The sequence below is a fragment of the Nothobranchius furzeri genome, chromosome 4 (genome assembly GCF_043380555.1).
Source record: "Nothobranchius furzeri strain GRZ-AD chromosome 4, NfurGRZ-RIMD1, whole genome shotgun sequence".
In the NCBI taxonomy this organism is placed as follows: domain Eukaryota; kingdom Metazoa; phylum Chordata; class Actinopteri; order Cyprinodontiformes; family Nothobranchiidae; genus Nothobranchius; species Nothobranchius furzeri.
The window spans coordinates 52,327,517-52,350,490 of NC_091744.1; positions in this window are offsets into that span (position 1 = coordinate 52,327,517).

Sequence of the window (22,974 nt, forward strand, 5' to 3'; positions counted from 1 at the left end):
CCAATAAAAGAAAAGTGTTTGTAATACAAAAAAAGTCAACCTTCAAGTAATTATGCTCAGATATGCACTCAATACTTGGTCGGGAATCCTTTTGCAGAAATGACTGCTTCAGTGCGGCGTGGCATGGAGGCAATCAGCCTGTGGCACTGCTGAGGTGTTATGGAGGCCCAGGATGCTTCAATAGCAGCCTTAAGCTCATCCAGAGTGTTGGGTCTTGTGTCTCTCAACTTTCTCTTCACAATATCCCACAGATTCTCTAAGGGGTTCAGGTCAGGAGAGTTGGCAGGCCAATTGAGCACAGTGATACCATGGTCAGTAAACCATTTACCAGTGGGTTTGGCACTGTGAGCAGGTGCCAGGTCGTGCTGAAAAATGAAATCCTCATCTCCATAAAGCTTTTCAGCAGATGGAAGCATGAAGTGCTCCAAAATCTCCTGATAGCTAGCTGCATTGACCCTGTCCTTGATAAAACACAGTGGACCAACACCAGCAGCTGACATGGCACCCCAGACCATCATTGACTGTGGGTACTTGACACTGGACTTCAGGCTTTTTGGCATTTCCCTCTGCCCAGTCTTCCTCCAGACTCTGGCACCTTGATTTCTGAATGACATGCAACATTTGCTTTCATCCGAAAAAAGTACCTTGGACCACTGAGCGACAGTCCAGTGCTGTTTCTCTGTAGCCCAGGTCAGGCGCTTCTGCCGCTGTTTCTGGTTGAAAAGTGGCTTGACCTGGGGAATGCGGCACCTGTAGCCCATTTCCTGCACACGCCTGTACACGGTGGCTCTGGATGTTTCTACTCCAGACTCAGTCCACTGCTTCCGCAGGTCCCCCAAGGTCTGGAATCGGTCCTTCTCCACAATCTTCCTCAGGGTCCGGTCACCTCTTCTCGTTGTGCAGCGTTTCCTGCCACACTTTTTTCTTCCCACAGACTTCCTACTGAGGTGCCTTGATACAGCACTCTGGGAACAGCCCATTCGTTCAGAAATTTCTTTCTGTGTCTTACCCTCTTGCTTGAGGGTGTCAATGATGGCCTTCTGGACAGCAGTCAGGTCGGCAGTCTTACCCATGATTGCGGTTTTGAGTAATGGGCCAGGCTGGGAGATTTTAAAAGCCTCGGGAATATTTTGCAGGTGTTTAGAGTTAATTAGTTGATTCAGATTGTTGAGGGTCTGACCTCATGAGGAACTTACTATGCAGTGATTTTCTCCAAAATGACTGTGCTTAAATTGCTCTGAAAAGCAAATAATCACATCAGCGCCAAGAAACTTCATTTCCCATGATGCTTTGCACACAGAAGCATTGGGTGATGTCACCGCCTAGTACCAGAAACACGTTCTGCGCATGTGCGGGAAGCCGTGGAGCTTTTCCCGCGAACTAAGACCATAAATCTTCAGCAGAGACAAAGAAACCTCGTTCTTTTGCCCAGGATACCTGGCGGTAAGGACACGCTTGTCGAACGCTCCGACAACTTGAGCACGCGGAAGCTCTAAGTGCCCAAGTTGAGCCACGCAACCGCTGGAAACCACTCCACCATCATCGGGACCTGAGTGGGAACGAGCGGAGCTCCATTCAGCTCTCAGAGACGCTGTAAGTTGTCAAACTCAGCACAAAAGAAACTTCGTTCTCTTTGTGTCCAGCCCGTGGAGAAACACTCGTGGAGCCAAACAACGGAGAAAGCATCAAACCGACGGATGACGCTGAAAACTGCGGAAAAAAACGGAGAACCGTCAAATCATAACAGCGGGGGACGCCTCGCTCTTCTGGTGATCAGAAAACTCATTTTTTCTCTCTCCTTTTCTTCTCCCGTTTCCTCTATAGTCCAGAATAAGCAATAAAACCGCGCTATTGCTTAAAAAGTAGCTTCGTGTTTTCCTCTTTCGCTCCCAATTCGTCCTTCGGGTCATTTTGAATAAATAAACTGCTTATTGATCATTGTTTGGTATCTTTAAATGTTTTCTGCTTGGCCACGTGGTTAAACTAAAAGATATTATTCGTGATTAATCCTTTGTGTTGTTTCATGAGCCTTTGAAATGTTTTGAGTGAATTTAAGGTTAAGTTACTGATGATTCTAAGTGCCTTGGAAGTTAAAGTGCAAGTTGCCACTCACACTTTAGCCAGACAAAGGGGTCAGCCATCTTGCATACAGACTCCATTTTAGAAACACACACACACACATACATACACACAAAACACCTTGAACATTATTTTGAATATACATCCTTTTATTATATCACATGGTTATTATTCATTTATGCCACTGTTTATTCATTTGACAAATTGTTAATTAAACGTTATAAAATTCAGATTTTCGTCTCCAGTAGCTTTGTTGTGTCGAAGAGAAGTCTCTGCTCCAAGGATTCTACGAACTTCAAGAAAGACTGATAAGAGTTTTGGATTCAATTTTTCCCCGGTTAAAGGGGAATGGTGCCCCGTATATCTAAGAATATCTTAATTAATTAATAAATCAGTAAATATTCCCATATTTACAGAATTTATTGAAGAATCCAAAAGTAAGTTAAAGCTTACTAATTGTTCGCTCCTAATAACCCCAACAAGATGATTAGGTTAATAGCTTGTTTAGAAAACCTTTTCATGATATGCTAATTTTTTTAGATAGGAATTTTGGGTTTTCATGAGCTGTATGCCAAAATCATCAATATTAGAAACAATAAAAGGCTTGAACTACTTCAGTTGTGTGTAATGAATCTAATATATATGAAAGTCTAATGTTTATCAGTACATTACAGACAATAATGAACTTTATCACAGTATGCAAAATTTTTGAGAAGGACCTGTATTTGGTGGAGGAACTATGTCTCACGGCTGGTCAGGGAACGCCTTAGGAGCTGGTCCAGGTGGCTGGGGAGAGGGAAGTCTGGGTCTCCCTGCTTAGGCTGCTTCCCCAGCGACCCAACCCCGAATAAGCGGCCAAAAATCAATGGATGGATGAATGGTCTGTAACAAAGCACATCCAAGAATGCTCTAAACTAACGGGAATAGTGCTAGTGACTCATTTCAAATCATTGGTGAAGTGAAGCACTTTAGTAGCAGATAATGCCTTATTTAGAGGCTGCACTGCTGCTATCACAATTCTCATCATGGATATACGCTGATCGTAGATGGATGTCTCTCAGTTTCCAAATAGCACCAAAGTTCTCTAGGTGAGTAAATGAACTTATTGCAGAGTGGAAATAAGGTTCATGTAGCAACAAAACTGTAGTTACCATTTAATAATAATACGTGTTTGTCATACCTCTTTTAGTCAAGTTTGCACTAGCCGCATTCTGTATTCACCTTCATAGCTGTGCACATACTAGGATATACTTATTTTAAACATTCTAGTGTTTCCTCTGTGGGGCCCTCTGCCTCAGGGGTGGTGGTTGACTGTGGCAGCCTGGGCGCTCCTAGGGGTGTGCTTAGGTGGTGGTGGGGGTTTCTGCCCTCCCTCCCTGGGCGCCCTGGGTTGGTGCCTTGGCTGTTAAATGGTAAATGGTAAATGGCCTGTATTTGATATAGCGCCTTCTAGAGTCCTAGAACCCCCCAAGGCGCTTTACAACACAATCAGTCATTCACCCATTCACACACTGGTGGGGATGAGATACGATGAAGCCACAGTTGCCCTGGGGTGCACTGACAGAGGCGAGGCTGCCGAGCACTGGCGCCACCGGTCCCTCCGAACACCACCACAGCGACAGACTGAGCGGGACTCGAACCAGCAACCTTCCATTTACGGGGCGAGCACTTAACTCCTGTGCCACCGTCGCCCCTGGCTGTCGGTTTGTCCTGCAACGCTGATATTTTATCTCCATTTATCAACTACTGCCGAGGCAGATGCCTCACCTGATGACATGTCATTCACTACCTAACCCATCTAAAGTCAGCCAAGTGTTTACTTATGCTGTTTTTTTAGGTGTGTGTGTGTATGTGTGTGTGTGTGTGTGTGTGTGTGTGTGTGTATGTGCGCGCGTGCTCTGTTTTCTCAAACCCCCCGTGAGTCAAGGCAAATGGCTGCTACTGAGCGCGGTACGAGGTGTGGAACACTGAAAAAAAAACATGTTTAATGTTCATTTCTGATTATAATCAGTCACTCTGGTTTTCAAGCAGGCCGAACCTTAAAATAGTCTCCTACACCTATCTCCTGCATTAACAACTCCTACATCAGGTGAAACTCTGGGATTAGAAAATCCTGACAGAGATCTACATCACACTGTCAACATTCATGGACTCGCCCATCTTGATCATGATGGGGACGGCTGTTGTTGGTTTGGCATTCAAGAAACAGCAGAGAACATCTCAGCCAGTAGAAACTAACCATTTGCAACTCCACTAAACAGCAGAACTCCTTAAGACTTGTTTTATTTATGGAGATAAAATATCAGCGTTGCAGGACAAACCGACTCAGTGATAGAGTCACGTTGATGTTGGCCAGTCTGAGGCAAAATGTCAAAATATTCAGGAGATAAGACTCCAAATCCTGGCGTCTGAATCCCTCCTCTGATGTTGCTCACTTCTAGTTGCTGAAACAAGCGCACCAGAGCTTTTTTCCCCCAAGTATGACTTGCAAGGCATTAATCACAACTAGAGAACATTGCAAATGTATTGAACAAACAAGTGAACCACTTCTTTGAAGTGACAATGTGTATCTTCCCTGGCGATGGGGGACAATACATACCTAAATCATTGCAAGCAAGCTGTATTCTTATGTTGGAGTATGACCTTATCTACAGAAGGCCATTAGGGTCAAAAATCCCTGGGATTGCAACTTCCAGCAAAATAACAAGCACTGCCTTCATAACTGGCAACAAGTGAAGAGATGAATGTGTTAACAACATTTATGAGTGGGGTAAGTTTAGTAACTGTAGGTTAAAAATCAGTAAATGCATTTTGTCCTCACGGGCTCCTGTAGAAGAAACATGACGTAATGACCTGAACTCAGTGCACTGATAAATAGATTCAACTGGAATGTTTACTTTGTACAGTGCCTTGAGACAATTCTTGTTATGAGTTGGTGCTGCATAAATAAACTGAATTGAATAGTAGACCCACCTAGAAACTCCATCAAAATACTGGCAATGCTGTCTGATGTCTCTAGGAGGCATCATGTGTTTTACTGCTCTGAGCACTTCCTGATAACACCGTCGCTCTACTGATGCCATACCATACCATATCAAGTTTATTTGTATAGCACATTTAAACGCGGCATGAGAGCTGAACAAAAACACACAATCAAAAATAAAAACTAAAACCATTAAAATCGAGTCATCCAACTGGAAAAGAAAAGGAGAAAGAGAATAAGTTAGTTATGCCACCACATATTCCCTCAGGGACTAGAACCATTTACATTCCATCTCTGGTCTGAATGTGAAACTTGTGTCCAAACTGAACAATGAACAAACAATATGAGACATGATGTTAAAACATCATTAATAAAAGACCAGTTTCCTTAAATTCTTCCCTCACCTTGTGCTCTCTCAGAAACAACTTCTCCCTGTGTGGTTTATCACAGCCTGACTGCTCTTCTCCAAAATGACACAAACATTTATATTTGATTCCTGTGAGTTTTCAAAATGATCCAGCCTTGTAATTATAGTTCTGCTTTACCCATTTCCTCCTGTGCTGTTCACTAAGATTGTCCCAGAAACAGGCCCAAAGCTCGCAAGTAGCTACCACGCTCCATGTCCCAGCTTCAACACAGGAAATTTCTGTGACTGGTTACTGAGCACCATGCTGGGTAGAAATCAGTTTCCATGTGTGGTGCCAGGACGGCTCTCCAAAGCTCGGGTTGATGACAGTGAACTTGTTCTGTTTGAACGGACTCAAACATGCTGGAGTTTTATCTGAGCCCTTTCTGGGTAAACTGGTGTCCCTATGGGTATAAAAAAGCTCACAGAGGAACCAGGGTAGAGCATCTGTTGGAACTCTGATCAATTCTTGTCAACTTTCCCCTCTGAAGGAGGAGCCAGGGAGCAGGAGTGATTCATTTTTATGGAATGTAATGATAGAACCGATCTGGCGTTATAGGCTTCGATCCAACGGCCCAACAGGAACCATCATGTTCAGCATCACAGCAACACGCCTGTGAGAAACTCTGACTCACAGATTTTGTCTGCCTCCAGGTGGACTCCTGTTTCCTCTAAACAAAAAGGTTTTATTGGAGATAACAGTCAGTGTCCTGGTTGGGTCGATAATCCAAAAGTACTAATCCATCAGTTTTTGTTCGTTTTAATGTTATTAGTTGGAATCTGTGTTAAACAAACTGATTCTTTGATGGGATTTTGCTGCAAATCTTGACGGTTCTTTGTAAAAAATATGAATGCAAAATACTTTGTTCATTTCTCTTAAGATGGAACAGGACACCTTTCAAAAAGTCCAACCTTTGTCTCATCAGTCCTCTGAGGATTTTCCCAAATGGGATCAAGGTGTTTGTCTTTGGTGAACTGTAAAGCTCTGGAGTCTTGTTGGAGATCGGAGGAATGGACAAGAGAAAGAGCTTGTTTAACCGAGACAACAACCTCACCGATTTTTCTTTTTTCTAGTTGAATTTGGAATTCTTTGCAGGATATCCAGCAGGAGTCACTCTACTACACTCACCAAAATTATAAATGCCACACTTTGTTTGAGCCTCTCTGGGCATGAGCTACACTCTAAGCTCTAAGATTTTCTGTGGACACAAAAGACCTCGTTCTTTCTAGTACAGATCACAAATCTGTTAAAATATGGGTTAGTGAGCACTTCTGCACTACTGAGATAATCCATCCATCTCACAGGTGTGGAATATCGGATTACTCAACAGTCTGTACATGTAAACGTCTGATTGTAGCAAGCCAGGTGATCCACCAGGAATATTTTTTTGGGTTGTACTGGCATAAAAATGTGATGATTAGCTTTAAGGGTTGACGGGGTTTAAGACATGCTTTTAAACAACCTGTCAGTTGTAAAGGACAGCTTATGGCTCTTTTCTCCTTCGCAAAAGCAGCGCCCACTGACACGCAGCACCCTGAAAGTCACGCTTGTTGTTCGTAGATTGAAGCAGATCCCAGCTTCTGCTTCAACGATACTTCTTATTGACTCTCAGTCACCTGGTTGCTGTTTGCATTTCATGATAAGTCAACAGTTAATGGTTCTGGGTTGCAGCTGGAAATGTTTGTTTCCGTTGGACAAGCTGGGAGAGCTGTTGGTGAACATGTCTGAGACATGAAGGCTTTCTGCTGAGCCTTTTTACAGCTCTAAGGTTGTTATTCTCAGGGTTTAGGGGCCATTCCTGATGTCCTATCTAGTTTTATAGACATGCCCAGCCATCTGTGAAGCCAAATGTGTGACCAACTGGCAGTTAAGTCATCCAACTATTATGATTATGTAGACCAAAGCTGAGTGACTTCAGGTTCAGCGCATGAGTATGAAATACAGCTACGCAGTGTAGTTAGAGGGAGTTTTCTACCTGCTGCCAAAATGTGATGAAATAGTGTCATTTGTTTGTGGAGTTAGATGTCCTTCACTAAAAATCCATTTTTACTTAGAATTTTACAAATAATCCATCACTCTGAGGTTTTCATCAGGCTGAACATGAACATAGTCTCCTACACCAATCTCCTGCATTAGCTTCTGATAGAAAACAGACATCTTTCCTCTGATTGGCTGACAAAAAGGTGACTTTACCACTGACTCTGTGTTGTAACGTTGATGTTTTATCTCCACAAATAGCACAAGCCTGGAGGAGTTCTGCTGTATGGTGAAGTTACTAATGCTAATGGTTAGCTTCTACTAGCCAACTTGTTCTCTGCTGTTTCCACACAACGCTGGATGATTACTCAACCTGGGTATTACCTACCTTAAGTGCCGTGAGCCACTAACCCACTGTAGTAAACTCTCCTTGTTGTTTCTTGTTTCGAGTCTCACAAGTGTCTGTTGTTCTCCAGTCAGTTTGGATCCTCACCTCTTGTCCACGGTGATCATTCAGTTGTCCTGCTCACCTGTGTTTTGAGATGGATTCTGAATGCCTTGGGTCAGACGGTTAAGCCCAAACACTCAAATCCCTTTGAAGTGCTCATTGTGCAAAATCTGACTGTGTGAGATTATACACAATGTAGTTTGCAAAGTACTTCTGTTTAAATCTCTGGTATTAAACCAAAGGAACAGGCATTCCTTGAGTTGACATCAGACATAAGTTGTGTTTTATTTTTATCACACCATGGTTAGATTCACCTGGCCGGGCAGACAGGCGCTTCTTCTCAAACGTTAAAGCAGGTCATCCACCTTCGTAAAGCTGAGAGATACATCATGACCATTGAGTCGTATGAACGGCTACCAGGTTGAATTTTGTCATGCGAGCAACACTGACCTTTGACCTGACGTAGGTTTGAACTGAACTTAATGATAAACCCATTTTAAGGCTTTTTAACAATATCATTTTCAAATCTATATCAATACAAGTGTGACTAAGAAAAATCACTTTTCTTATTGGCCTGGGGTCTCATTTATCAAACATTGGTAGAATCCTTACTAAAACCGTAGCAGGTTTGAGGTCTATCAAACATGGAGTACACACAGCTGCACGCAATCTCTGCTTCATGAATCAGAGACTATCTAGAAAGGTTCTCAGCTGCTTTTTAGCCACATCCCGCCCTCACCACGCCCACTTTCTGCCATAAATAGTCAATGCAAAGTGCCTTGTGGATCTCATGCATGTACGTAAGCCGGCTGTTGCAGCGCTCCGCCAATGACATGGTGACCGCAGATCAAGGAGGCGCAATTTCACAGAAGCAGAAGTTGAGGTACCTGTGGGTGAGGTGGAGAAATGAAAGGAAGTGCTTTTGCAAAACAAATAAGAGAAAATCCACGGAGTGGCACAGCGTTGCTGAAGCCGTCAATGCTGAGTTCTTCAGAGAGATCTGTGGCGGATATAAAAATAATGGTCCAATCTGGAGTTGATCCCCAGACTCCCAGATGAAAGTCATGCGCGCTAACCAGTCACCCAAACGGAGATCTCACTTGTCCAAGTAGCCAGGGCGCATGATCAATCGGGTCACAGTGACAGGACACACACACCGTCACAGACGCATGACGTTCTGTCTCAATCTGTCCCCCTGCTGATATTCTGCATTCTATATTCTGAGCTTCAGGCTGTGTGTGTGTGTGTGTGTGTGTGTGTGTGTGTGTGTGTGTGTGTGTGTGTGTGTGTGTGTGTGTGTATGTGTTTGTTTGTGTGTGTGTGTGTGTGTGTGTGTGTGTGTGTGTGTGTGTGTATGCGTGTGTGCGTGTGCGTCTGTGTGTGTGTGTGTGTGTGTGAGTGTGTATGCGTGTGTGCGTGTGTGTGTGTGTGCGTGTGTGTGTGTGCGTGTGTGTGTGTGTGTGTGTGTGTGTGTGTGTGTGTGTGTGTGTGTCTGTGTGTGTGTGTGTGTGTGTGTGTGTGTGTGTGTGAGTGTGTATGCGTGTGTGCGTGTGTGTGTGTGCGTGTGTGTGTGTGTGTGTGTGTGTGTGTGTGTGTGTGTGTGTGTGTGTGTGTGCGAGCGTGGGGGTCTTGTTCTGTGTGTACAGGAAGCAGTACAAGTGATAATGCTGCAGGATTTCATAATTGTATCTTCTCAGCAGCAGCACTGCAGGTGCTCTCCATGTCCAACATGTGTGTAAGCCAGGCCCTTAGTCAACTTAAAGTTGCGCACATTTTTCCGCTAAGTTTTCTTTTAGAAATCCCAAAGTTTACGTGGAAAGTTGCTCACACAGTTTTCCGACCCCGTTTTGTGCGTAAGCAAGCTTGATAAATGAGGCCCCTGGTCCTTTCAGGTGTCACCACAGCCAACAACCTGTCTCCATTTAGCCCTGTCCGCCCTCACACCGACTAACTTCCCAACCAGTGTTGGGAACGTTACTTTAAAAAAGTAATTAGTTATAGTTACTGATTACTTTGTCAAAAAAGTAACTCAGTTACTAACTGAGTTACAAGATCATAAAAGTAACTAATTACCAACAAAAGTAACTACTTAGTTACTTTTTTCATTAAAGAATGCAAGAATTACTACAATAGTAAAATATAAATGACTAATGACTGAACATAATAAAATGTATGTCCAAATGTTTTATATAAACCTGAATAATTTAAATAAATAAGCACTTAACAGGAGAAACTACTAATAGGAGCATTACACTAATCTAGACTATTAAAAGGTCACTGTGTGATATTTAACAAAAACCCAATCAGTTAAAAACTAAAATTGCAAATAGAAACACCTGTAAAGGTTCCCGAGCCTTTAAATGGTCTCTCAGTCTAGTTAAATTACAGAAATAAATGTAATTTTGCACAGCATTCTAATTTTTCCAGCTTCACATAATTGTGTGTTTTTAGGTTTTTAGCAGCATTTCTGTTGCTGGTAATCTAGTAACGGTTAAATAAATAAATAAATAAAATCCTTTAAAATGACACTAGAAGAGGCACAAGCCTGATGGAGGACTTAAATGTACTAACGTGGGTCAGACCCAACCACAGAAGAGCTGAAGCTGGGTGGTAAACACACACAGGTAGTTCTAATAACACCTGAGCTCCATGCCGTCTGAGACTGATGCATCAGTGTTACAGCGGGACTAAAGACATGATCAGAGACAGGTTACAGCTGGATGATCTAGGAAGGTAGAAGATCGTTGCAGGACGTCTGCGCGGTGAACAGGTGAGCGGACCTTCGGGACGTCCCGCTGTCATGCTAAGGGCACAGCTGCAGACCCGCAGATTCGCTGCTGCACGCATTTTCTTATCAGTAACAGGAACGACGTTTTGATACAAGAAGACGAAATTAATTAGTTTGCTCGTTACAGAAAGAAATATTTTTTATTAACGCGGTTATTTTAAACGGAGTTATTCCCGTTGTGTCTACAGAATGCAGCGACTGAGACCGTGAGAACACTGAGGGTCTCCGCCCACCCGGCCAATCATCATCGTGTTTGTAAGTGCATTACCGACACCTCTCTCTCCCTGGCTGCAGCTGAAGTGTGGCGGTCAGAAAGCCTCACGCTGTTGCTCAACGTTCGACAAGCACATAGTAACGCACAACCTTCCGTCCCCAGTAATGGTAACGGCGTTGCAACGGCGGGAAAAGTAATTAATTAGATTATTCCGTTACCTATAAAAGAACGCCGTTAGAAACGCCGTTATACTTAAACGGTGTTACTCCCAACACTGTTCCCAACCTCCATAAATCTCCTTCTTTGTCCGTTTCTCAGCCTCCTGCCTGGTGGCTCTAGCCTTAGAATTCTTCAATTTATGTAATCATTGTCTCTCCTCTGGTCATGTCCAGAACATTTCAGTCTGTCCTCCTGATCCTATCCATCCTTGCCACTCCCAAAGAGAGCCTCAATATCTTGAGCTTTGCAACCTCCACTTCTGTCTCCTGTCTTCGTCATGGACACTGTCTCTAAACCAGACAACAAGGCTGGTCTCACTACCGTCTTCTACATTTTTCGTTTCATCACCCACAGCCACTGACACTTTTCTCCACCTATTCCATCCTGCTTTACACTCTTCTCCAACTTTTTTCCACACCGTTGCTTTGGACCGATGATCTAAAATGATCCTTTTCCCCCATTTTTTATTACGATATTAAAAACATTTTTTTACATTTTTCTTTCTTGTGAAGAGCCTCATATTCATCCTGAGAGGCATTATATAATATGTATAAACAATTGCTTCCTCTTAAAGTTCTCTACCTCCTGTACTTCTACTCCTTGTAACGTCACTTGTGTCCCTCTCATTTCCACATAAATTCTGTCCTGCTGTGACTAATCTTTATTCCTCTCTTTGCAGGACTTATATCCACCTCTCTAGCTTTGCACCCTGATCTTGCTTCAAATCACTGTCATCTGGAAACATCATAGCATGTTCATCACCAAAATAAACAAGAAGGGGCTTAGAGCTGATCCTTGATGTACTCCCACCTCCACCTTGACCTCCTCTGTCTCTCCAACAGCACATCTCACTGCTGTGTCAGCAAATGTAGCATCTGTATCACACTCAGATTTAAAACAGTAGCAGCCCTATTTTAGAGTTTGTTGAGCTGTGAATTGTGCTCTTTTAGAACTGGCCTGAGGGCACCTTATGTTCCTGAGCAGGGGGCACCAGGGTGGTGACCCCTGTGTTAAAGTTGGAAAGGCCCGGATCAAAGAGCCCACAGATCTCCCCGAGGGACGTGGTCGAACGCTTTCTCCAAATCCATAAAACACAGGTAGAACCACATTGCTTCAACTATCAGGCATAGACCCTCATCTCCAGAACCCCTGAATGGACCTCACCGAAGAGGCTCAGGAGTGTGGTCTCCCTGCAGTTGTGACACACCCTGCAGTCCCCCTTGTTATACAGGGAGACAACCCCGATCTGATGTCAATCAATGAGAAATAAATTAAAGAAGAAAAATTAAGCAGCATAAAATGTTTTCAGGAATAATCCCACAATACATTTTTCATTTCGGCTACAACCAAGCATTTCACTACAAGTTTCCATTTCCTCCCGTTGTGAACCACTCATCCCCCTCTCCGGGTTGGAAACTGGAAAAAGCTGCAGTTGGATCATTAGAGAGGTAATCAGGACTTGAATCAAAGGTTACAGTGGGGAATGATGACATGTTTTTCTTCTAAATTAGAGGGCATGCAACAGTAATGATTTAAAAATTATTAATAGTGGGGCATTACACAACTTGGTCCTCCAACATCAAAATTAGGAATAAAAACATAAGTTTGACACACATCCAAGGCCGGATTATAATATGGGCAAACAGGGCACAGGCCCAGGGGCCCACAGCCACAAGGGGGGCCCATGCGAGCAGCAGTCTTTTATTTTTATTTATTTATTTATTTATTTATTTTTGTGCAGCAGTCTTAACGTTGAAGAAAAAAGTTAACAAGTAATTAAACTTGCGCCCGCATTTTCTAAGTTAACAGACATTTCTTTTAACAACGGTAGTTTTTGCATCTTTATTGCCCGCTTCAGCCCTCTCCTCCCTCCCCCAGTGCAGCGGCCGCAAACTCACTGATGCGCCTGCAGCCTCTCAGAGTTCCTGCTGATCTAAACATTGAAAGAATTATTTCATTTTCTGTTCCTTTCTGACCTTCAGTGGTGTCTGTTTGTTGCAACCACCAGGTACAAAAACAACCTTGTTGCAATGATAATCCAGCCCTGCACGCATCAGTTTTGTTAATACACAAAAGTATAATATGGAAATTTCAATTGTCAGTAAACAGCAGCAATATCACAACAAGCAGTATGTTGTCCCAAAAGCATCACAACTTCAATATGCATGACTCATTTGAACTATTTATACAACCAACAAGCTTTTTCCCTCCTCACTAATGGCTTTTGGATTTGTTTCAAGTAGGAGGTTACCTGAAAAATACAGCAGTGGCACTGAACATTTGAAATCCTTAGAGGTCAACTTCACTTATAGTTTCAGTTTGTTTGCAGTGGTCTTCATGCCTTGTAAGTTTTTGCAGGAACTAGAGGTGAGTCAGATCAGAGTTGAGTTTCAGACGACAGGATTTGGAGTCTTATTTCCTGAAATTTGGGCATCTTGCTTCACTTTGGCTAACAGCAACACAACTCTACCACTGGGTTGTTCTGCAACATTGATGTTATATCTCCACAAATAACTCAGACCTGAAGGAGACTCTTTTCATGTTCAGCCAGCATGAAAAACTCAAGAGTGACTGATTATAATCAGAAATTATCTTTAAACATGTTTTTCAGTGAGGTTGACCTTTAAAAAGACTTCCATTCAGTGATTTACATACTTAGTATTTTAGCATTTAAAAGGTAGTTTGTTCAGTGGAAAATAAGTTCTAACTCCTCTAACAGTTTACATGTGGGAGCCGTGTAAAGTCTTACTGAAACATGCTCAGGTGGCTTCATTCAGTGCAGAGTTGTTGTGTTGTGTGTTGTTGTGTGTGTGTGAATGAATTGTTTGAACAATCTCAGTTTGGAGAAGAGAAGCTTGGTTATTTATTTATTTATTTGTTTATTTGTTTATTTGTTCAGTCTTTATCTAACCAGTTTGATCACACTATTAAAGCTCTTATTCACTTGTTTATTCACTAAATCTACACTCTGTCTCTGTGAATGAATGCCTTTTGAGTTGTTTTCTGTGGAATAAAAAGCTCTGGAGCTTCTGTTTCAGGAAGTAGAATTTAGCTGGAAGAGTAGGGGGAACAAAAACCTGAGATGAGTATTTCTTGTTATTTCTCATCATATTCCGACATCTTGTCTCTGATTGGCTAACAGCAATACAACTCTCCGTTTGCTCTGCAATATTGATATCTTGACTCCACAAACAACTCAAGCTTTCAGGAGTTCTGTTTTGTTGGGAAATTGCTAATGATGACAGTTAGCTTCCAAATAACAAACTAAAGGTTACAGATCTAATTGTTAAAAATATAAAAATCACAGAATAATGTTGCTTCATCATGAACTTAATGATAATTAAAATCCAATAGTCATATAAAAGATTTGGTGGATCGATATTGATTATTGTTTCATAATTCCTGCAGATATTCTTGCTAAATGACCTTCTGACTCACAGTGATGCAGGGGACTGTTCTGTTCTGGTCCTGCTGGACCTGACTGCAGCCTTTGACACTGATGACCATCACCTGCTACTGGAGAGGCTGAGAGACTGGGTAGGCCTATCAGGATCTGCTCTGGAGTGGTTCTCCTCTTATCTCTCTGAGCGCTCCTTTTCTGTGGCCGTCTCCAAGTTTAGGTCCTCCACCACCTCTCTTACCCATGGTGTCCCACAAGGTTCTGTGCTGGGGCCTCTGCTCTTTCTCCTCTATCTGCTTCCTCTTCAGCACATCCTGAGCTCCTTCAAAGGAATCTCCTACCATCTTTATGCAGATGACATCCAACTGTACATCTCCTTTAAGCCCCATGAGATGTCTAAGCTGCAGCTGTTACACACCTGCTTAGACTCTATCAAAACCTGGATGGCTGGGAGCTTTCTACAGCTGAATGAAGATAAGACTGAGATCCTCATCTGTGCCCCAGACAAGCTGGTTCTCAAAGTCAGAGACTCTCTTGGTCTGCTTACTTCCCACACCAATTCTTCTGTCAGGAATCTTGGCGTGACCTTTGACCCAGCTCTCACCCTGGATTCTCATGTCAGTTCTCTTGTTGGCTCTTCCTTCTTCCATCTCAGGAACATTGCTAAGCTGAGTCCCATTCTGTCCCTCTCTGAACTTGAGACAGTTCTCCACACCTTCATCTCCTCACGCTTAGACTACTGTAACTCTCTTTTCACGTGTCTGAGCAGAACCTCCCTGAACCGTCTACAGGTGGTTCAGAATGCCTGTGCTCGGCTTCTGACCAACTCCTCCAAACACACCCACATCACCCCGCTTCTCCTCCAGCTTCACTGGCTGCCAGTCAACTTCAGGGTTCATTTCAAGATTCTGGTTCTGGTCTATAGGGCCTTACATGGACAAGCACCATCTTACATTGGTGATCTTCTTAGTCCCTACACCCCCAGCAGGTCCCTGAGGTCCAGTGATCAAAGCCTACTGGTTGTGCAGCACCAGGCTAAAGACCAAAGGTGACAGATCATCTGCTGCTGTGGACCCCAGACTCTGGACCTCTCTCCCCCTGAGCCTGAGATCAGTGGACTCAGTGGTCTCCTTTAAAAAGCAGCTGAAGACTCACTTGTTCAAGCTGGCTTTTGTATGACCTTCTTCACCACTCTCTCTTTATTCTGCTCTCCCCACCTATTCCACCTTCCTCAGGATCCACTGATTTTCCTCTTTCCTGTTCACTCTCTCTCTTTCTTAACATTTTTTGAATCCCAATTGCCTATTTGTGCTCATTTTAAATATATTTTAAAACATTTTCTATATGCTGTTTCATATTTTTACATTTTCTGTTTTTGTGAAGCGCCTCGTGATTTTTATCTTGAGCCCTATAGAAAAGACTGTTTCTTCTTCTTCAAAATAGCTTATTCAGTTGTTATCTTAGGTGACATTCCTCTAAACATTTATATGAAACTTATCTGGATGGGAAAGGACTGGAAACCCATTTAATGTCTAAAATACGACTTTAAAAATTCTGCAGAAATGTAGATTAAGATCATTTCAGAATAAAACAAGAATGACTGGCTGTAGTGTGGCTTCAGTAGATAAAGCTGATAACCATTTATGAGAGTGTAAGTCGGGATTTCCCATTTAAAGACACGTGTTGTTTTTCTAACCAGTTTGATCACATGGGACATGGGTCTAAAAGTCTGTCCTACTCACATACTTACATTAAGATCATGCAGTGGCAAGGAAATATAGGCAACAACCTGTGTTTTATACAAGTCATTTACCATTTTTATTTTGGGCTGCATGGTGGCTCCGTTGGTAGCACTGTTACCTGTTGCAGGTTTGAATCCTGGCTGCAGCCTCTCTGCACAGAGCCAGCATGTTCTCCCAGTGCATGGATGGGCTTTCTCCACTCTGCTTTCCTCCCACAAAATAAAACCATGCATGTTGGGTTAATTAGAGACTGGAGAATGTCTCTAGTTGTGACTGGTTGTCTTTGTGGCACAAGGATCACAGGGACACCCTGGAGATCAGCCAGAGCCGTGTCCAGGACTTTTAAAATGGGGTGGCCCATGTGGGGCACTTGTTTATTCATGGGTGGCACCAATGCTTATGCTTATTTATTTATTTATTTATACAAATCGTGTACTTATTTATTTAGTTATTTTCTAGTGAATTTTTGAGTTTCACATTGCACAATCACCATTTTTTTCATCTTCTACTTTTGTGGTGGTTAGCAAGTCTCTTCTTGTTGCATTACTGCCACCAACTGGAGCTGAGTGGGACTCTAAATACTATGTATGTGAATATGAAAAAATATTAAATAATATTAATCCTACAGGCCTGGGCTAGTAAACAATGTTAAAGGTTCATGCAACCACACACTATTTTGGAGTTTACAACTCAAGCCTTTTGTCGACAATGTAAAGTCAGTTTAAACTGGAACTTAGTAGGGTGTCACCTGGGGGTGGCCAATCAGATTCTAAGGGTGGCATGTGCTACCCCAGGCCACTCCCTGGACACGCCTCTGAGATCAGCACCAGTTCGATTCCACCCAAGTGACGAAGCAGCGGTTGATAAACTGGGGAGTGTTTTTATTTTTTGGTCCCACATACACACAGAGGATGCTGGGCTTAAACCTACTAGAAACAGAGGATATGGAACTAGGATTGGGGCAATATTCAGCGTAACTTGTACCAAGTTTTGTAACTTCAAACATGTTTCATCACATGTAACTTTGGATTCGTAACTTGTACCTTTAGTTTTCTAACTTGTAATTCTCAATTCGTACTTGTATTCCCTGTTTTGTGACAGGAACATTGTATTTTGTACATGTATTTTTTATTTTGTAAAATCAAACTTTTATTTTGTACATTTACTACTCATTTTGTAACATCAAACATTCATTCAGAAACATGAAACTTTCGTTTTGTAACTAGCAGACTTCCAAATTGAAAAAATCAAGGTATAAGTTTGAAATCAAAACTCTCAAAACACACATTTCATTCTATAGGTACAAACCAAAATCCTACAGTGTTACAGATCTTTTTGTCTCCATTCTAGTGTCAGTGGGAGGAACTTGGGTGGAACCAATGAGAGCACGAGTCTTGGCTACCAATCACGTTTCTCGAATTCCTGTCCAATCATTGGGAGAGGAGGGCAGGGTTTTGTCAGAGCTGTAGAGAGTTACAACACTCCAATAGACTCCTATGGAATGGGGAAGTGACGGTTCATGTAGTTTCGAATAGTTCCAAACAGCCCCGCTGCTGCATTGACTGCAGTTTATTTTCGGTGTTTCGGAAGGATTTTCTCCGGTAAGTTGATGAAATGTCATCATTTTGTTGCATTGTGAAGCGTTATCTAACCGCTTCGTGTTTTTTATAGAAAAATGTAAAACAAAACATAACCTGCAGTACACTGGTTCTGTTCAGTTTAAAGAAAAGCAGCAGGGAAAACTACAGAGAATTTACATTTTTAAAACAGATCTAATCATTATTAGGCTTACGTTGAATAAACAAATCACATTCAAAACACTTCAATGCTATTTTATTAAAAAGCCTGTTTTTAAAACGTTTTACCCTCATTTGATGCAAAATAAGTTCTAAGGTCCAATTTACAGTAGAAAACTACTGAATTCAACATTTATAATGCATTTGGTTTATATTAATTACCTACATGATAATACTCTGTAGTAATGTGTTCTGTACATAGGCGTCATTTTAACCGGGGACGCCGGGGACATGTCCCCGGTAAAATTTGTGATTGGCAGCTGTATCCCCCCCACTTTCAAAAAAGCCTGCTGCAGGGGTCGGCAACCTGTTCCCATCAAAGAGCCATTATTACCTGTTTCCCACAGTAAAGAAAACACTGGGAGCCACAGCGGCCGCAGCGTTGTGGGCGGGGCCTACCCTCAGACAGCAGAGAGCTGCTCACAACCAGGTGACAGCAGCCGGTACTGGTCGCTCACATGGGCGTCGCACCCGTGGGGATTCAACACCCACACTTTTCCAGCTGTTTTGCTCACCTCCACACCAGTCTGGTTTCTCTATGTCGCACTCACTCTGTTTGCCTCATCTTCTTCTTCACCTCCCGCTTCTGACAGCCGATGTCGGGTTTCCAGGAGAGCAGGAGAGGGAGGGACGGAAGAGCTCGACTGAATTCATAATTTTACATCTTGACATTAGCTGTACAAAGTCTGAGTTTGATAAAGTGAAGAACAACCATTTGCAGAGGTTTATAACAGGTTTTCATTTTTGGGTGGGCCACGGTAATTTTGGACGGACCTTGATAAGCAGTGACTTAAGTGAAGCAGACAAGTCGCGCTAGAATATTTCGTTTAAAAAGACGCCATAAATGTGTTCCCCCGTCATTTTAATTTCTAAAATATGAAGTAAAAACTCCCAATTTAATTTTCATTCATTTGTCATTAATATGTAGTCTACACCCGTGCGTTAAGTGGACCATCTTCCAGTAAACGCAAAGCATCCAGTCCACCTCTCCAAATGCATAAAATGTGCATCAGCCGCTAGTTAGGCGCGCCGCGTGCACCGTCAGCTACATCAGCCCAGACAAGAGCAGAGCAAATAGAGAAAGAATAGAGGATAATTGTGTCTGGATGTGGATGGAGATTAGATTTTACAGCAGCCTGATCATCATTTAAATACGTAAGCCATCACCTGGCTTCTAGTCCACGCTTTCAGCATTATTTTAATTGGTGTGTGTGTGTGTGTGTGTGTGTGTGTGTGTGTGTGTGTTTTCCACTTCAAACACTGGTCTAACCAACCAGACCAGCGTGTCCAGTAACATATTAATGTTACTCTTCATGTAGGCTAGGAACATTTCACCTGCCGTGGCCCGACCGCTTCTGCTCCACATAAACTTTGTGCGTAATCAAATGTCTCTACAGGTGCTTTATGAGCTGAAGAGGCGATTCTGCCTCAGACTGGATGCGTCATGCGTCTCCATATTAGAGACGGGAACAAGCGCTGTTCAGCCAAAGTTTCATAATTTCATGAAAAGAACATTTTTCCAAGTGACACATCCCTCAGAGAGACCGGGTTTCTAGACCGCTTCAGTGGGAGGAAATCTTATCGCATGCACCGTGGTTCTGCGCTACGAACCCCTCTACAGATCTTCAGCCCACTGTCCACCGTGTGCACTCCGAGCCGTGCTGAACACAGTGTCCAGTATAAAGCTCTGATGTTCTGATGGGAATCAAGTTACTCTGCGATGTGCGTAACGATTAAAATGTCAGCTTAGCCATGCGCATCAGTGTGCGTCGGGGTAATTCTTTCAAAACAACCAACATCCTTGAGTTTATCCGTCAATATGTGGCAAGGTGGAGAAACGAGGGCCCGGGCGGGATTCAATCCCCAGACTCCCGGGTGAGAGTCATACGCTCTAACCAGTCAGCCAAAGGGACATCCCCTTGGCCAAGTAGCCAGGGCGCATGATCTATCGGGACATTGTGACAGGACACTCACACTGCCACACCTGATTATGAAACTTTGGCTGAATAGTGCTTGTTCCTGTCTCCAATGTGGCGACACATCCAGGAACCTGTCTGAGGAGAAGCCCAGAATCTGACATCCTCCAGCTCAGGAAGCGCATATGATTACGCACAAGCGTGACGCGTCAACCCGGTCTCACAGTAAGACCGGGTTGGAACTGTTCAGGTTTACGCAGACAATCTTTACATTTAGAATTGGCATACAGATGTAAAATTAATGCAGTAAAATATAAAGCTTTTTATTTAAATATCCATTCATTATTTTAAAAGCACAGAGAGCCGCATCAGATGGATGGAAGAGCCGCATGCGGCTACAGAGCCGCCGACCCCTGTGCTAGCCTACTTTATTGTCCCCAGCAATTTTTAAACCCCACTCAAGTGTATGGTTATTGTCCCCAGCAATTCTGAAAACAAAATGACGCCCTTGGTTGTGTATGTTTAACAAGTTCATTCTGTAGCTTAAAACATACATGAAGTCATCTAAAGTTAACATGTAAGTCCTGAAAGCTTATAGAATAAACAAATTTACTTTACCTGAAAACGGTTGTGAACAAACGCTGCTGATGGACGTGAAGCTGCTGTAGCTCTTTAATATTCCTGCTCCATTTTCGCTAGCTTTAGCATTTTTCCTTTGCGTGTAGCTGCCGCCACGGCTGTGACGAGACCTACGGGCCACCGTAGAGGTGAAGGTCCGAATTCAGAGCCGCTGACTTCCGGTTTTAGCGGTCTTCAAGGACCCGGCCTTGCTAGACCCGCAAGAATCCGTACTCATAAGCATCCTTCCTGTGGATTCGGACATTCGGAGTGTCGTCTCTACAGCTCTGCCCTCCTCTCCCAATGATTGGACAGGAATTCGAGAAACGTGATTGGTAGCCAAGACTCGTGCTCTCATTGGTTCCACCCAAGTTCCTCCCACTGACACTAGAATCGAGACAAAAAGATCTGTAACACTGTAGGATTTTGGTTTGTACCTGTAGAATGAAATGTGTGTTTTGAGAGTTTTGATTTCAAACTTATACCTTGATTTTTTTAATTTGGAAGTCTGCTAGTTACAAAACAAAAGTTTCATGTTTCTGGATGAATGTTTGATGTTACAAAATGAGTAGTAAATGTACAAAATAAAAGTTTGATTTTACAAAATAAAAAATACATGTACAAAATACAATGTTCCTGTTACAAAACAAGAATACAAGTACGAATTGAGAATTACAAGTTAGAAAACTAAAGTTATAAGTTACGAATCCAAAGTTACATGTGATGAAACATGTTCGAAGTTACAAAACTTGGTACAAGTTACGCTGAATATTGTCCCAATCCTAGTTCCATAAGAGGAAGTCATTTGCTTTGTTGTCAAATCTAGGTTCTGGTAGAATGTAATCATCAAGAGCAGCTCTGACAGACTGAATCTCCAAATGAACAGGAGCAAAGTCAAAAGAGTGGGCTGGATCTTCATGCTGACAAGAGTTACCAGGTTTTGAAGAGTTGGAGGATGCTTTCAGTACTGTGCCATCCTCCACTCTCTGACTGTTTGGCATGAGGACCCTTGAAGTACGAGGTGCTGTTTAACGAAATGAGTTAGTTAAATCACAACGTTTTCAGTATTTACATGATTATGTCTGTCGCCTATAAGCTGGTGTGGAGAAGTATTATCAGTTTGTGTTTCAGCGAATGTGCAGTAGGTACGTACACACACACACACACGCACGCACACGCACACACACACACACACGCACACACACACACACGCGCGCGCGCGCACACACACACACACGCGCGCGCGCGCACACACACACACACACACACACGCGCACACACACACACACACGCACGCACACACACACACACACGCACACACGCACGCACACGCGCACGCGGACACAGCCATGTGTGAGGCTGCTGGGAGTTCTAACAGGAATTAACCTGCTGACCTGCAAACATCATTAGTTGATATTAGCTGAATTAATGTCAGACAGACAAATGAAGTATTGTTATTGTCAGGAAAACTTACATCTGATGGTACTATTTTTGGAGGGGAAGGTGTAAAATTAAAGTGGCGTGATTTGAAATAAGGACATTTAATTCCTGCTGCCTGTTAAATAAGCAATCCCCCCCCCCACACACACACACACACACACACACCTATACACACACACACACACACCGAATGTTTTTGACTTGATCCAGAGAACTATCAGAGTCACCTTCACGGGGAAACTTGCACTCCCATTTGTTTCTATGATCTTTTCCCTCCGCCCTCATTAATCCCATTAACCTTTTACATGCACTCACTCCTCCTTGCACCACTTATCATACTCCAGTGACTCCCTACATATAGAGTAAAAAAAGAAACCATCTGCCTCACTGCCGCTTGATAAGAATTCCTCCCCTGTGTTTTAGCAAGCACCAGACTCGGTTTTAGAGCTTGTAAATGTCCGAGGAAGGAATGTGCAGTTGCCTTGTATGGTCATAAAAGTTGAATGCTGCTTCTTTTTTTATTCTCATGCTTCTCCCTTTTCCCCTGTGAAGACCTAAGCTAGATTTTTATGTATACATACACACAGCTTAAAAATAAAGGGAACACAAAAATAAGACGCCCTAAATCTGGATGAATGAAATTTTCTTATTAAATCCTTTGTTCTTTAATAGCTGAATGTGTTGACAACAAGGGAAAACATTTGTTGGACTTGACAAAGTGCCTAAGTTGTAAATATCTAAAGGACTGTGAGTTCTGGATATGAAAATTGGCCAACTTTGTCCAAAGGAGGCAAATGTACCAACAATGTATAGACCATAGTGGGAGTGTATGCCTGTAGTAGTCCACCCATCTGAGCATGTGATCTAAGTACACAAAAGCATATCATCACCATGAAGAGAAACTTTGTGTGAATCCCAGATGCAAGATGCCCCTGATGTCATATGGC